General features: G+C 38.6%; 1 protein-coding gene across 1 annotated transcript in view; it reads left to right on the top strand.

Moving 5' to 3' along the window:
• The window catches only part of LOC122787696 (BCAS3 microtubule associated cell migration factor), a 4,651,713-nt gene that overhangs the window by 267,516 nt on the left and 4,365,641 nt on the right, over window positions 1-18,556 (top strand). The gene's annotated exons all lie outside the window — the stretch shown is intronic.

Raw genomic sequence — 18,556 nt, 5'->3', positions numbered from 1 at the left:
CCTGACAAAACAAATTTATTGTTAAACAGAACTTGTGTATTGCTGTTGATGTTTTACTATACAAGAGTATTTAACAATTGATGTATAAGCTTACATGGAAACTGCTCCTGGAACATACTTTTTCTCCCTGAAACCATAGCACCAATGTCAGTGACATGTTGTTGTGCACTTTACAGGGAACTGTCTGGATCCCTTACAGTGGGCAGGAACTCTTCATTTGCTGTTAGTGATTGCTCTGTAGCAGTACCCCCCCCCAGTACCCATCTGATCACGAGACACTGTGGCTGCTCTTCTCCTTGCATAAGTAATCATGTCAGTGGCCCTGTGGCACACCTGATCATACGTCCTACTGTGGCTGCCTACTGCATTCACATCAGCCAACTATCTGCAGCCAAATTTGCATTCTGCCTAACATATCTCCATGTGCTCTTTCAAGTAGGAAGGCACCATGTCACCTTAAAGTGTCCACAATTACCTGATTCTTCTCGTCAGTGAGGGAGAATTTTTCAGGGATTGGGAAGCCTGAGTGCCATACTCCTAGGTGGCGTAAAATGTAACAGAAGGATAATACACAAGTATCAGATAACTAAAAATCCTGTTTCCACATAACACACAAAAGGTAGCATTTCACTATTACCCACTGGAGAAGCATAAAACAGTCAAGATACTGAAGTATGGGCATCTATATCAACATTTCAAAAATTGAATAGTTCCAATCACTAAATGTCGAACAGACATGATCGAACTATCCAATTTTCAAATGCCGAGAAAAAAAAAACCTAAAGGGTGTAGGTAGGGGGCAAGCCTCCTTGCACCCCCACCCCCCTCTACTTAAATATACCAACTCCGAGACAGCACTACATTGAGGTAAGCGGAAATCTCCCATTACAGAGATTTCCGTTTACCCATTCGACGTTCTGCCCTTTCGGCATTCTCGATGCGACATTATCAAATTCGATATTGTCAGCGTTCGAGATGCTGATAGGGACCTGAAGTATGGAAAAAGGAATTGTGTGGTTGTAAAATATTAGTCACACACAAAGCAAGGTTGGATTCAAATCAAGGAGAGTAACTATAACAAAATACCTTGTTTATGCTAAAACAGACATGCAGCTTTGCTCCCTGTGATGTCCCCGCTCTGGGCCAGTAATCAGGGAGCCTGAATCCTTACCACACTGACACTGGAGAGGGACTTTCACTTGGAGCAAAAATGGATACACTCAGTATTTCCAGATGCAGCTCTCTGCATCAAGCACAATTTACCTTAACATCACACAGGGAACACAGTCTGGGAGCTGGTTTTCCCCTCTCTCTCCAGATCCCCAATAAGTCTCCCCACTGGCACATCTGTAGAGTTGAGTCCTCAGCCAAATGTCCAACCCAAGTCCTCCAACACTGTCTGATCCAAGCAGCTGACACGCACACACAGAGATGAATTTTCACACACACACCTGGGAAAGGCTGGCATAGATTTACTAGCTATGCACCCTTCTGCCCGTATGTAAGGTAGTTAGAGCCAGCTACTATAAAGCTGTTACAAGGGTACCCAGTTATACTGCGTGAAATTAATATTAATACAAATGATAGTGTTTGGCCAATGAAGTAAGACTTTCAGGAGTGGCCAGAGTCACTAAATAGAAATAAGTGCTCTCACAGTTTAAAATATTCTCTAAAGGACCAACTACAATGAAAAGTTTAAATGTTAATAATAAATAGCAAAATAGCACAAACATAGGGGATATCTGTTTACAATAAACACCAGAGTTTCAGTCACAGGATATATTAAAATAAAACAGATGAATAGATACACACAGAAACAGAAATGCAGTGCTTGCCTAATCTCACTATATTTTCCTGACTGGTCTAAAAAATTACTGTTCCCTGGTCACTTGCTAGAGCAAGCAAAGATGAAGTAGGTGAGGAGTCCTTCTTTGTCAGGTTCCAAAAACAGAGTGCTCTGATACTTCAGTCTCATCTAGTATTCAAATATCATTACAGAGTTGGCTTAGAGTGACATCACACACATATGGTCATTCTGGTTCCCATATTACCCCTTTGGCTAGAAATTGGCAGGATTTAGCACGTGTGTTACCAACACTGCTCTTTCCATACAGTTCTTCACTTCCATACACTAGTTTCTCTCATTTAAGTATGCATATTGCACTTAATTCATACTGATTTTCACCATATACTCTCACATACACATGCATGCGATTTTCACATACATATATAAGCATATACATACTTTTTTATATACATTTTTACGTTCACCTTTATATTTACATTCACACACATTTTCATCATATATTATATTTACTTCACACGTCCACATATATATTCTTATATACATATATATATATATATATATATATATATATATATGTATTTTTTATGTATTGTATATATATATTTTTTATACATATTCATTCACACACACATATATATATATATATATATATATATATATATATATATATATATATACTTTCACACGCATATATTTATACATAATATCGAGGTATAGATTGAGTCACATACAAGTATACAGATACGGATATGTACATGTATGTATTTTTTACATTTTCATATTTATATGTATTTTTATATTTTTATGTTTCTATATGAATTTTTTATGTATGTCTTTGCGTATAGGTACATCATGTGTATGAATATATTTTATTAATATTTTATTATTATTTTCAGAAACTCACAGTAGACTGCCAGTTTTATTAGACAATTCTATCAGTCAACAACTGTCTTTATAAAGATCTCTCTAAAGACAAGGAAATTAAATGTTGTAAATTAGAATTAATTAGCTAATTAACATTCAGAGATTTAATTGGCTTGAGAAAGAGTTAAGTAGAGATATAAGGGAGTTTTTTACTTTTTATTTTCATTAAAGTCTGAAGAAGTGCCCTGTGAGGCGTGAAAGCGCTTACTTTCTACAAATAAAGGATACATCAGCTTTTTAAGTTGGCTTCGATTGTCGTGGTGTGCTTCTAATCTCTTTTTTTCTACTGGACTTATAATTTTGTTTTGGAGGCACTTTACCCCTTAAGTATACATTTTATTTCAAGATTTATTTTTGTACTTTGTGTTTTTATACTGAGGGGACATGACAGAAGCAACTGGAACCCACATGAGTGAATCTAGAAGCAATATGATGAACATTAATAGTTTGGAACAACTACTACAAAATGAAGGTAATCCACTGCTAAGGTTATCCTATAATGACTTGGCTAAAGCAGAAACCAACAAAAAAGGACAATCACTAAATGTAAATATATTACAAACAATGAGGAGACTGGAAGATGTATTAGTGAAAATCAAGAATGCGGAATGGCAAAGGAAACATATGGAAGCATGTCTAGCATTTAGAATTGTCCCCAGAGGACTACGCATACTGAAAATGCCTACATTCGGATCCACATACCCTGAATTATTGTCGAAATGGCAAAAAATTAATTTGGAAACCAGCTTTAAATATACTGAACTTTTAATAGAACAATATACTACCACAGAATCTGAACTGAAAAGCGAAGCAGATACATTAAATCAACTTTTGGTTAAATCCCTTAACAACATACAGATAAAGGGGTTTTTTAGTGAACTATCGACCACATTATCTATACATGATAATAGACTACTCTTAGCTAAAAAAAAGGAAATTAGAAAGGGACTGTCTAGATTTCGCCAAGGGGAACGTCATCTCCTGGCCGAAGGAGTCCATCAGGACCAGAAATGCTGAAACTCCCTCTTACACTGAGAAAGCAGTAATACAGTACGATTGAGTTACTCTTCCTACCACCACTACCGGTTCCATTACATCATTTCCGACTAATAGCGTGCGAAACGAGAAAGAGGTAGTGGTGGAGATGCACGCTGAGCCTGTCGCTACATTCAAGGACAATCCAGAGCCTGTCTCTTCATTCAAAGACAATCCTCAACTGGTCGTTCAACCTAAAACGACGCTAACAGCAACGACAGCAATAGATACCATAGAGGAATTACATGAAGAGCTCCATTTTCCCCTTTTGTTCAAACCTATGAACAGACAAGAATGGAGTCCGACTTACAAGGGGCGCAAGAGGAAGATGTCCGAGGAGCCATACGAATTCCAGAAGAAAATTCTGAAGCCAGCACAAAGGACTTAATAGTGAACTTATTGAAACATACTTTAACGTCAATGGAGGTAACTGTTTTGAATAAAGGATTATCTTTTATTCCTTCACAGTCTGTTGATGTAACTAATATTATAATTGACCTCAAGTGCTTTACTAGAAATGTAGCATTAGGCTTACTATACAGTAATGATGATCAAGGTTTAATGAATGACAATGTCTGTGTATTTCCTAAACCATCAACTTTTATACCTTCACTACATAGTTATTTAGAATGTTTTGAAAAAGCATGTACTGCAGACTTATTAGCACTGTTTAATGATAGATCTTGTAAGCCAAAAACGCAATTTTTTAATTTAACTAGTGAAGAAAGACAAGCTTTAAATGAATTACAGGATAATGTAAATATTGTGATTAGGCCTGCGGATAAGGGAGGTGCCACTGTGATATTAGACAAGGACTTTTATGAGAAAGAAATAACTGACATGTCTGAACAGACTACCTATAAGTGCCTAACTCCTATGGAATTGAATGTTTTAATTAAGAATGTATACACAGATTTATATGATATGCTAATGTGCTCTATTATTGATAATGATCTTTACAAATACTTTCTTATTGAGAAACCACTAGTTCCTATGTTTAAAGGTTTACCAAAGATTCATAAGAACCTACAAAAACCACCTCTGAAACCTATAGTCTCAGGCAAGGGATGGTTAACTGAGAGCATCTCCATCTGTATAGAGAAACGGCTAAAACCTATTGTACAAACAACTACATCTATTCTTAGGGACACACAACAGTTTTTAGAAGCACTAACTACATTAAATAATGATGGGCTGTTGATGGAAACAGATTATCTAGTAACCCTGGATGTAAAGTCCCTATTTACATGTATACCCAATGATGTAGATTTAGAATATTTAAGGTTGTACCTAATTCAGAAAGATATAACAAGGGATGAGGTAATTAAGATTATAATGTTATTGGAAATAATTTTGAATAATAATGTGTTCATATTTGCTGATAAGTACTTTTTGCAAACAGGAGTGGCAATGGGTACCCCATGCGCCAACTCATATGCACATTTAGTACTTGCTTACTGGGAACATACATACATTTTACAACATACTGGTTTTTCTAAATATATTAGACTTTATAAGATATTTGTGGATGACCTCTTTTTGATTTGGGGAGGAGACTATGAATCACTTAATGATTTTATTACCTATATAAATGGCACCACTAGCTTTTTAACATTAACTAGTAACTGCTCAAAAGATTATATAGAGTTTCTAGATGTGTTGATCTCAAAAGATAGAGATAAGATACATACATATATCTATAGGAAACCCTGTCGAAGAAATGCCTCTTACACAGAACCAGTATGCATCCCCCACATATATATAAAAACGTGGTAAAGAACCAGGCATTGAGATGCTCAAGGTTAACTAGTAAACAGGAAATTTTTGAAAGCCTTATTAGACACAGAAAAGGATTTATCAGACAGGGGTTATAATAAAAAAGATTTAGAGAATCTAAATTATGTGGATCGAACAGGTAAAGGACGTCCATATATAGAAGGTGCTGAACAACAGAATAATAATATGGTAGATGTTCTTCATTCCACATTGCTGCAGTCCTAACCATTGGGTAGTCCGCTGTCCAGTCGGCCCGAATACCAAAGTATATGGCTGACGTCGGTCAAGGCGCATTAGACTGATGTCAGGACGTCAGGGTACTAATGCGCATGACCGACGTCATATCTTTAGTCTTTTTTGCCGCATGGTCCGATGCAGAAGCAGTTTTGCGAGTGCAGGTTGGCGTTCTGAAATTTTCTGAAGTCGGAGTTTCAGACCGAATCAAAGTTGGCTAAGTACCCGTGGGGAACATTTTGGTTTTTTCTTGCCTCAGTATTTAACCGGATGTCAGAAAAAGTGAATAACTGTATTTCTTGTGGGAAACAGATACCTCATAGGGATTACCATACTTTGTGTATACCTTGTTTAGGGCCTGAGCACGACGTTGTTGGATGCCGCTCTTGTGCTAGATTTAACAAACGCACTATTAAGAGAAGGTTAGACTGTGCCAGGTTAGTGTTTGGGAAGCGTTGTAATTATAAAATGCCGCCGGATGCTCCGACGCCCGCTTCGCCCAAAAAGCGCAAGGACAAAGCAGCAAAGCCTAGGGTTGAAGAACCGCAGTCCCGGACCTCGGTTCTTTAGAAGGCTCAGTGGAGCCAGAAGTTTTGCCAGGAGTTTCTGTGGAGTCTCAGGCAGAGACTTTACTGTTACAGGATGTGCCCTCTCAGGAGGTAGGCCAGGCTGAGGGGGCTTCTCAGGTAACTGTTCTTCCCTCTCTTCCTAAGGTAGTTAGAGCCTCTCCTTCTGTTTCCAAGACTTCTTTGAGAGGTAGGCCAAGTTTAGCTTCAGTGGGGGCTTCTCCTAGCACTTCAGGTTCTGTACCTAAGAAACATATGCTTAAAATGGCAGAGGATTTGATTACTATGATTAGAGGTTCTATGCCCCCTCCTGATAAGAGGCCTAGGGTGGAGCCTGAGTTTGAGAGTTTTGAACAGTGTTCAGAGGCTTCTGAGTCTTTGGCTGAAGACTTGCAGGAGTATCCTCATTATTCTGATTCTGATGTGGATGATTCCGCTCCTTCAGCTTCTCCTCCTGAGGATTTTTCATTTTCAGAGACTCTGCATTCCATGAGGGAGCATTTTAAATGGGAAGGCCAAGATTTCTCTGATTCCAGGAAGAGGCTTAGGGAATTCTTGTTTTTACCCCAGCATAGGCCCTTAGCTATACCTCCTGTGTTGAATGTGGTGGAAGATGTTTTTGCAGAGGCTTCCCTGAACCCTGATTCTTTGCCTCCTGCCCCTGTTAAGCCTGATAGGTACTATAGGGTGCCTGAAGCTCATAAGTATCTTTTTAAGAGTCCTAGGGCAGACCCAGAAATTGTTTCTCAGGGGCCTAAGGGTGTTAAGGCCTCGGTTGTTAAAAATCCTGTTCCCTCTGATAAAGAGGCAAGGGCTTTGGATAGATGGGGAAAGAAAGTGTATACTACTTCCACTTTAGCCATGAGGGCGTTGAATTGTCAGTTTCACATGCTAAAATATCAAAATTATCTCCTTTCACAATTGAAATCTAAGGTGGATGCTCTGGAAGGTATTGAGTGTAAAGAGTTGCTGGATTTAGTTCATGTGTCTGAACAAGTGGGTAAGCATTCTTTGCAGTGTGGTTTTGATGCTGTGCAGGCCTCCTCGAGGGTGGCTGCCACTGGTTCTGTTCTTCGCAGGCACGCTTGGTTGAGGGATCAGAATTTAGCTGAGCATGTTAAGACAAGGATTTTGGATGCTCCTTTACAGTCTGATGTGTTGTTTGGTTCGCCTGTGGAAGCAGTTTTAAAGAAAATGGAGGACAAGGCTAAATCTATGCAGACTGTTAAAGATTTTTTGCAGGTGCAGCCTCCAAAGTTTAGCAGAAATTGGCCTACTAAGGGATGGACATATCCTGCTTATGATTCCCAGTCTAGGGGTAGGTCTAGACGTGGTAGGGCAGAGCTCAAGGTTCTTTTAGGCCTAGAACAGGAGTTCTCCTGCTCAGACTTCTGGTGAGGGCAGGGTCAGTCCTTTCAGAACAGACCCAATGACCTGCCTTTTCAGCTGCCAGTACATTCTCGCCTGGCAGCTCCTTTGGGAGGAAGACTGTCTCTTTTCAAAGAAAATTGGGATTTAATTACTCAAGACAGATGGGTTTGGATATCATTCACCACGGTTACAGGTTTTATTTCCATACCTTGCCCCTTTCAAAGGCATGCCAGACGCTCCTCCTCCACAAAGGAAAGAGGCTCACAAGCAAATTTCTCTGTTACTCCAAATAGGGGCCATTCAGCCAGTCCCTGTACCAGAAAGGGGCCTAGGATTTTATTCTCGCCTGTTCCTAGTACCAAAGAAGGGGAACACGTGGAGACCAATTTTGGATTTATCTATCCTCAACACTTATCTGGACATTCCCAAGTTCAAAATGTTGACGTTACAACAGCTTTTACCTCTGCTGGGCAAAGATCACTGGATGGTAACTTTAGATCTCAAGGAAGCTTACCTTCATGTGCCTATAAGACTAAGTTGCAGAAAGTATCTGCGTTTTCGAGCTGGAAATTCTCATTATCAGTTCTCTGCATTGCCCTTTGGCTTATCTACTGCCCAGAGTATTCACAAAGGTTCTGGCTCCAGTGATAGCTTACTTCAGGCTAAAAGGAATTCAAATCTATCCTTATTTGGACGACTGCTTGATTCTGGCTCAAGAAAAGGAAGACCTTCTACAGCATTTGGAATATGTCATAGCAGTGCTAAGATGCCTAGGGTATTCTGTGAACGAAATAAAGTCCAGTCTAGTACCCTCTCAAGACATGTGCTTTCTGGGTGTGAGACTGAATACAGCAGCCCAGATGGCCTTTTAACCCCGGACAAACAAAAGAATCTTTCCAGTTACTTCCATCAATTATCTCTTCAGTCCGGGCTGACTGCAAGGACAGTCCTTCAAGCCTTAGGGTTCATGGCATCTTGTATTCTGGTGCTTCCCAATGCCAAACTGCATATGAGGAAGCTGCAATGGTATCTCAAAATGTATGGACACAGCACTGCCAGGATTTGGACACTGTCATTCAAATAATACCTTGCATTCAAAAAGAATTTTTGTGGTGGGCTCAGGAATGTCACCTAAACAAGGGACTCTCTGTGACCCGCCAGAGGCGAGTCAGATTTTAACGACAGATGCCTCGGACATTGCTTGGGGAGCTCATCTAAATGGAAAGTGGATACAAGACAAGTGGCCTGCCAGACTTCAGCATCTACATATCAACATGAAGGAGATGTTAGCAGTCCAGTTTGCATTAATGGCTTTCAAGGAGTTACTTCTTCCAGGGCAGGTGTTGATTCTAACAGACAACACAACTGTCATGTGGTACATCAACAAACAAGGGGAACACATTCTTATCCTCTATGCAGGCAAGCAATGATTTTATGGGAAACTGCGCCAGCTTGCAACTAACTCTTCAGGCAAGGTTTCTGCCGAGCACAGAACTCCTTAGCAGATGTGTTAAGCAGACAAATCATGGATCCCCACGAGTGGAAACTGGATCTTCATGTATTTCAGAAATTGACAGTGTCATGGGGAACTCCAGACATAGATCTGTTCGCTTCTCCACTAAACCACCAGCTGCCAAAGTTTTGCACAAAGGGGTTTCATCACACAGCTTGGAAAGTGGATGCTCTTTCTTTCAGTTGGAAAATCTTCATGTGTATGCCTTTCCACCTCTGCCTCTTCTTCCAAAGGTGCTCCTAAAGGTCAGACAAGACAAGCCAAGGATGATTTTAATAGCTCCAGATTGGCCTCGCAACACTGGTACCCACTACTAAGGAGTCTGGTAAGGAAGCCTCCATGGCCTTTGCCTTTGATTCCACATCTGTTATCTCAGAAGGACGGTCACCTGCTCAATGTCAAGCTTCACTCTCTTCATCTAACAGCCTGGCATATTCTGTTCTGAAACACAGCAGGTCTCAACTTCCTCAACAAGTTTTAAATGTGATTATGGAAGCCAGAAGACCTAGTACAAGGAAAGTGTACGCAGAGAAATGGAAGAGACTTTTATTTTGGAGTGCAGCAAAGAATTTGGAGATTTCTGAGCCTAATTTGAGTGTGGCTCTTCAATATCTTACTGAGTTATTGGACAAAGGTTTGTCCTTCTCTTCCATTAAGATTCATGCTGCAGCAATTTCAGCTCACTGTGATTGTGACCCACCATTGTTTTCGCATCCTTTGTTCAAGCAGTTTCTTAGAGGGGCAAAGAATATAAGACCCCAATGAGCTCCTACTCCTGCTTGGGATCTCAATTTGTGTTGGAAAACTTACTCTACAACCTTTTGAGCCTGGCTACTGCTGAATTGAAATACTTGTCATGGAAGACTGCTTTTTGTTGGCTATTACTTCTGCAAGAAGGGTTTCTGAGTTGCAGGCCCTTATGGCAGTAGAGCCCTTTTGATTTTCCATAAGGATAGGGTATCATTACGCACTAATCCTTCCTTTATGCCTAAGGTGGTTTCTAGTGTGGCTTTAAACCAAACTATTCATTTGCCTACTTTCTATGCAGATCCCCAAAATAAGGGGAAAAGATTTTGCACACTTTAGATGTACATAGGCAGTTGCGTTATTATTTAAGCAGGACTAAGGATTTCAGGCAGTCTCAGTTGCTGTTTTTTTCTTTTGAGTTCTCAGCAGCCTGTTTGTAAGCTTTTATTTCCTCAAGTGCCTGTGTCTGGATTTATTCATTTGTTATTTCATGTTATTGAGATTCTGCGGATTAGGCCTCATTCCACTAGGCTACTGCCACTAGCCCACTTCTCTATTCTGGAGGCAAGGATGGTTTGAGTGCATTCTGGAGTACCTATTGCTACATCTATTCTTAGGGTTTTCTCTATTAGGCTGTTGATCAGCTATTTTGCAAGGATTTGCCAGCCTCCTTAACCCTGCTTTGGGATTAGAAATTTAAGGTTGCAGCAATGTGGATGAAGAATATAGATTGTACTGTTATTATAACCATAATGTTCGAGGATCCACATTGCTGAGAAGTCCAATTTTACCTCCTCCCTCTGTGTTTAGGGGTGGTGGTGTGGGTTAATATATACTCTTGTACATTTGTATATATTGTATATATGTTTGGTGCAGGGCTTTTTTTTGGTTTGGGCCTTGTTCTTTAGGGTCTTTGTCATCTCAAAAGATAGAGATATGATGCCGTCATCTATTAGTAACCCTGACGGCCTCTTACATCAGTCTAGTGCGCCTCTGACCCCACATATACTTTGGTATTCGGGCCTTGACTTGCATTGACAGCGGACTACCCAATGGTTAGGACTGCAGCAATGTGGATCCTCGAACATCTACATTTATGGTAGGTACAAAACTGTACTTTCATCAGAAAAGAAATAAGATTGGACAAAGAGTTAATATCCCTTATACTAACTGTAATAGAATGACAACAGATGTTATTAGAAAGAACTTGGGAATTTTGACTTTAGATGAAGAGATTAGTAAGATAGTAGGTCAACATCCGAGCTTCAGTTATAAGAACACTAGGTCCTTGAAGAGACTACTATGTTATGAGCACAAACAGACTAGAATACTTTCAGTAAAAAAGGGAACTTTTCCTTGTTACAATTGTAACCAGTGTCAATATAGATATAATAGAAATACTTTTATACATCCTGACACACAAGTATGTTATGAATTTGATTTCTATGCTAGTTGTGCTTCCAGAAATGTTGTTTATTTAGGTGTTTGTCAGAAATGCAATATGTATTATGTTGGTAAAACGAATAGAACATTAAGAGAGAGAATTGGGGAACATTTATATGCCATAAGCAAAGAGAATGAGACCAATGCCCTAGCCAAACATGTGATTTATAATGATACCACACATAAATTTAAGTTCATGGTTTTAGAACTGATACATACCACCACAAGGCTAGGAAACTTAAGTAACTTTACTGAAAAAGAAGAGAACAAATGGATAATCAGACTACAAGCTGATATTAGACATGGTCTCAATGATAGTTTCTTTAAGATCCTTTTTGAAAGATAGACCATTGAGACATTAACAACACTGCTCTTTCCATACAGTTCTTCACTTGCATACACTAGTTTCTCTCATTTAAGTATACATATTGCACTTAATTCATACTGATTTTCACCATATACTCTCACATACACATTCATGCGATTCTCACATACATATATAAGCATATACATACTTTTTTTATGTACATTTTTACATTCACCTTTATATTTACATTCACACACATTTTCATCATATATTATATTTACTTCACACGTCCACATATATATTCTTATATACTTATATATATATATGTATTTTTTATGTATATATATATTTTTTATATATACTTATTCACATATATATATATATATATATATATATATATATATACTTTCACACACTTGTATATTTATACATAATATCGAGGTATAGATTGAGTCACATACAAGTATACATATATGGATATGTATATGTATTTTTTACATTTTCATATTTATATGTTTATTTTTATATTTTTATGTTTCTATATGAATTTTTTGTGTGTCTGTTTTGCGAATAGGTACATCATGTGTATGAATATATTTTATTAATATTTTATTATTATTTTCAGAAACTCACAGTAGACAATTCTATCAGTCAACAACTGTCTTTATAAAGATCTCTCTAAAGACAAGGAAATTAAATGCTGTAAATTAGAATTAATTAGCTAATTAAGATTCAGAGATTTCATTGGCTTGAGAAAGAGTTAAGTAAAGATATAAGGGAGTTTTTTACTTTTTATTTTCATTAAAGTCTGAAGAAGCGCCCTGTGAGGCGTGAAAGTGCTTACTTTCTACAAATAAAGGATACATCAGCTTTTCAAGTTGGCTTCGATTGTCATGGTGTGCTTCTAATCTCTTTTTTCTACTGTGTTACCATATACACAGAGCTTTGCTGAGAAGTGTTATAGGATTTGGAAGCTATAAAATCATAAAACTCTTCCTACAAGAAGTAATGCACCATTCTGTGGCATATTTAGTCTCTGGCTGCATACAAGACTGTAAGATACAATCTTTATGGCCTAAATTAATTAATGTAATTTCTTGGTATTTTTTAAGTTAGCTGGACTGAAATTAACCTCCTTCACTTCCAGTATCCTATTTACAACAGTATAGTCTGATATAAATGTATAGTTCTTTTCTGTCCAGCAAGATACACTATTAAACACAAGCAACTTTACAAATACATTTTCAAGACAAGCATCTGTTCATATCAGTTTGATATATGAATGACATATAATTCTTTACAAAATTCCTGCTAGTTGTGCTGGCATATGTTACACATCCACTGCCATAATCCGCCTGGCATAGCTGGCAGTACCTCACATAGTCGCAATCCCCATCCCCAAAAGAACAGGCAAGTGACGCATTCTGCTTTCAAATGAACTGTCCCTGAAACATGCATACACATTTAAAACAGAACATTCCATTTTAAGCTGTTGCCAGCATATCTACCTGTGGCCAACACTACTCTAGAGGTGTGTATAGTCCATCCTAGAATGCGAACACCCTTGTGTCATTGACAGTATAGGGCATTTACGTTTTGCAGAAAAAAACAATAGAAGAGTGTACACAGAAAACAGCTGTAACATTAGCATGTGTGGTGACAGTTAATAAGACTCTTCACTTGAGAAAGTGAAATATCTTGCAAAACATGCCCACGCCATCAGTACATTTCTAAGAAATGCATACAAATAAAAGTAGCATTTACCTCTTTACTCTAAATCCAGAGCAGGCTTTGCCACTGCAGTTCTGCAGGGCCTCATAGCCTCTCCTAATCCTTTTTAGCCCAGCCACCCATCCTCAGCTGTGGGATTCAACCCAAGAGTAATGACTGCAACAGTGAAACACGATGAACATAGAACAGTTGTGTGCCTACCATAAATGTAGATGTTAGAGTGTATTCACTGTTGCAGTCCAGGTTACCCTCCCACTGTCCCCCTTTCTTTTGCTGGGGTTTATCTGTACTTCTCTATCCTATACAACTTATGTGGTGTATTTGCTTGTAGATGACGGAAATGTTACTTTTACTGCATGTATGTTTATTGGCGTAATATATTTAGCCTACCCTTTTGGGGGCACCTGACATCTGGAGCAAGAAAAACTGAAGAAAATGGTGTCGGCTGCATTTTTTATACCCCTGGCGCACTGACGTCAGGGAAGAGGCGACCGCAACCAACGCCGGACCATGACTTGGGAATTCAGGCCGACTGCGGGTTGCCTGCCAGCAGGATAACCCAAGAGTAATGACTGCAACAGTGAATACACACTCTAACATCTCCATTTATGGTAGGTACACAACTGTACTTTGTGTACACTTACAATAAATGTAGATGTTTGAGTGTATTCACTGTTGCAGTCCAGGTTACCCACCCACCATCCCCCTTTCTATACCTTTTCTTTCCTTCACTATGCACTAAAGCCTTTGTGGTGTATTTGCTTTTAGATGAAGGTAAAGTTTATGTTGCTAAAAGTGCATTTATATATATATATATATATATATGTTTATCTATATGTATATATATTTTTGCTCCCCATTTGGGGGGCACCTGACATCTGGGGCAAGAAAAACTGAATACAATGGCGTCGGCTGCATGTTTTATACCCCTGACGACCTGACGTCGTGGAAGAGGAGACTGCAACTGACGCAGGACCTAAGACTTTGTTATTCAGGCCAACTGAGGGCAACCTGCCAGCAGATTACCCAAATGTAATGAATGCAACAGTGAATACACTCTAACATCTACATTTATGGTAAGTGTACACAACTGTACTTTTCCTGACTGGCAGCACTGCTGCCATCCACAAAACCTTGCTTGTTTATGTTCAGATCCAGTGCGTGGCATGAATATATAATTAGTGCTGCTGCTCACCGCCCAAACATGTAAACTTTCTATATAGGCTTTGCGTGAAGCCTACATAGAGTTTATTGAATCCCATGGAATAATGGTAGATTTGTAGTACTATGGGGCTGGTGACAAGGGAGAATGATTACACTGGCATGTATTTATATTCCACTGAAAACTGCTATGATGGAGGTTAATAAAATTCTGGGAGAAATAATCCACTTTCAGCAAGGAATATTACTTGTAGGTGGGGATTGGAATTTGATTTGCTACAGTGAAGATGTGTCTGGGGGCCCAGAAGGAAAAATATAACAAAGGAGGCTAGATTTGAATTCAGTACTAGGAGTTCAGAGTGAATTTACATATTCCCCAAGATATAAAAACCAGGCTAGGCTAGACAGAATTTACATTTTATAGGAACATATGCATTTAATTGAAGGTCTTGATATGCGGCACAATAACTTTCAGATCATGTGCCAGTAATAACTAAATAAATACACAGGGTAATTAAATAAAAATGAGACACTGGTACTTTTCCATGCATCTTTTGAAAAGAGAGGAATATAAGAAATGGATAGTGAAGATTATTTAGGACCTTTAACTCATTCACTCCGGTGCAGCTCAGAAAAAGCTGCTTGCTTAATTCCACCATAGGAGCAACAGTGAAGACTGAGATCATTTTCAGAAAATCCATTTCTAATGCCATACAGAAAACAAATGGTCATAACTCTTTAACTATAAGAGCTAGACTAAAAATGTAAACGCGAAAGTTGTTAAGCAGACACTGGCCTTTCCAACAGTGTAAATTTTGATAGTGCAAATCAAAGTCATTATTAAATATTTGGCAAGGAATGTTGATGTTGTGCATATTTTTACCTTTTTGGAAAAGCAAAGCACAATATCTTGCTCAATGTACCATGCAGACCCATACAATTTTAATTTAATTTGTTAGTATGGGTGTCAGCTTTAAAATGATATGTTAACCATTACTGTGTGATGCTTCTTTCTTGAGATATTCACAGAAATATGATTAATATATTATTTCTCAATAATTGATAAATAAAGCATAATATCTCATCACCTGTAACAGACAGAGCCTACGTATCAGTGTAGAAGTTGTGCATCTGAATGTCAGCTTCAAAATGATGCATCATTTGTGTGATCACCATGCTCCCTTGCAAAGATATGGGCATAATAATGAGAAGTATTGTAAATGTATAATTTTCATAATTGTACAAGACTAAAACTGTGATAACTGCACATTTGTACAGTGCACAGACATAGTTCTTTTACTATGTTGTAAGGAGTAACACTGTCTTCAAAATTAGGTATTACTTGGCACACTGACATGCTCCCTTGCAAAGTTATTTAGCAAAATATAAAAAAAAATAATTTCCATAACCTAAGTCCAAAACAAACTTTGATATCTGCACGTGTGCAACATACAGGCAAAATTGTTTTACCATGTTGGAACTATCAATACTGTCTTCACAATGAGGTATTAATTGACACGCTGACAAAGTTAGCAAAGTTATTTACCAAAATATGAAAAAAGTCATAATTTCCATGACCCGAGCCCTAACAAAACTGATATTTGTACATGTACATTCAGAAGCAGTTGTTTTACCATGTAGACACACATGATTGTAAATATACACATTCTTGGTGTAGCTAACATACTGCTGAATGGATACATGTAAAGAGGAAAAAGCAAGGTAAGGACTGCCACTCCACTAATGAACCCAGGACAGGCATGGGACTTCAGTGGCAGGCAAGGTCATCTCATCTGTCCGATAGCTGTGCTGGCTACCCACTAAGACAGCTGATACCACTACTATTTCACGACTTCCTTCAGTGTCAGCAGTCTGCCTTACCTCTGCCTTTTCTCTTTACATGTGTCCATGCAGCAATGGACATCAGGGATCAAGGATGGAAGTAATGTACTATTTGCTGCCCTGACCTACTTACATTTATTATACCGGCGTGGAGGGACAGTGAAAAAGGGCACATCGCACAAGGAAAAAGACGTACCTAGACTGCATACTCCAGTATGTGCATATTGTTAACAGAAATTATTCTTGAAAGCTGGATACATAAACAAAACATTATAACAACTATCACTGAAGTCTGAGCTAAAGATAAGCTATGCTTGTTACACCATATCTGTGCTACAATATTCAGCAGTCTGACCATGTATGCACAGGCACTTCCCTGTCACACAAATTATTTCCCCTACCAACATCTTCATTAGTACATGTTATACATGTCCCCCAAAATGAGGCATTCACCCAAATGACCCCTTCAGGAAAAAGTTGAGATACGTACAGTTACCAAAATTAAACGTTTCGCCAAATGACCCATCAGTAGCACTCCCTCGTATGTGAAACCACCTAATGAAGCAGTCACCCAAGCGACCCCTTGAATAAAATGTTGATGTATGCACAAACACCAGAATGAAATATTTCCCAAATGACTATCCAGTCACATTTCCTGCCATGTACATATATCGTAATGAAACATACAGCCACTGTTTTGAATAGCACAAAAGTTGGCCAGTCAACCCCTTGGGTCATATGCCTCGCTACCACTCCATCCCCTTGTAAAAAAAAAAAAAAGAAAATCCCCTCTAAATGAACTACAGACAAAATGTTCAGAATCATCCCACTATCTCCTAAGAGAGACCGCTGTCATACTGATCACAAAGTGAAGTAATTGGCCTGGCAAGATATACACATGCATATTACATGCGCACACACACACACACACACACACACACACATATATAATCCACACACACATATATAATCCACACACACATATATAATCCACACACACACATGAAGAAAAAAGCAGGGGGTTCGGAGGGTAGGTAGTTGATGAAGAATAAGGGGGGGTGGCTTGCAATGACTCCAAGCAGAGAAAAAACACAATCTGGCTTGTGCATTCATCAGTGTGACAACGACTTCTATGTATGTGAATAACGGTGTCAGCTTCTGAGAGTTTTACCTGAACAATGATGATGACTGCTTTATTGTAACTGCATTTTTTGCTAATGTGATAATGACCTGCCTTTCATTACTGCAAAGTTAAGCATGTTCAGACAAAGGTGACCTGTTGACTAGGCATTCATTATATTACCTTGTGCATCTGTTAAGGAACACACTCATTATCAGTAAGGAGAAGACCTGAGTAATTCAGTAAAATAGCATAACATTTGCATATTACACAGCCCTTCCTCCCACCTAAATTCCACACAGTACTGACAAAGCCAGGATAAATGCACAAAAAATATGGTAGCGCCATGCTGTCAGTAGTCACCAAGTGATGACCTTTTCACTCAGGCAACTACTGAGTATAATCACAAATAGAATAATACAAGCATAAGTGATTTCTTGTCCGTAATTGCTTACTTTACATTATACTATTAATTAGTGACTGGTGTATCTGATTGGTAATATGCTGGCATATTAGACTGTATTTACATTTCTGTGCTGTGTTCTAAGTTATGTAACCCCATGTAATTTGTAGACTGACTTTCTATATGTTGCCAGTAACCCCTCCAGGTTTTTGCTTTCTGTATGCACAAGCACCAAATGACACAGTAAACTAATTTGCCCATCAGTCACTTCAGCAGTGAGACCATGTATGCACAAGCACTTCCCTGATGCACAATGAATTATTTCCCCAAGCAACATCATCATAATTGTATACATGCACCAAAATGAAACGTTTCCCCACACAAGCCTTTAGTAACATTTCCTAGTATCTGCAACCACCAGCAATGAACACTTCACCCAAGCAACTCCTTCAGTAGAATGTTGAGGTATGCACAATCACCAAAAATAAACACTTCCCCAAACAAAACGTCTGTAACATTTCCTAGTATGTACAACCACCAAAATAAAGCATTCACCCAAGCGAGCCCTTCAGTATA

Source organism: Protopterus annectens, chromosome 13.part0 (genome assembly GCF_019279795.1).
Source record: "Protopterus annectens isolate FY-2018-M chromosome 13.part0, PAN1.0, whole genome shotgun sequence".
Classification (NCBI taxonomy): domain Eukaryota; kingdom Metazoa; phylum Chordata; order Ceratodontiformes; family Protopteridae; genus Protopterus; species Protopterus annectens.
This window is presented reverse-complemented; position numbering and strand designations above follow the sequence as displayed.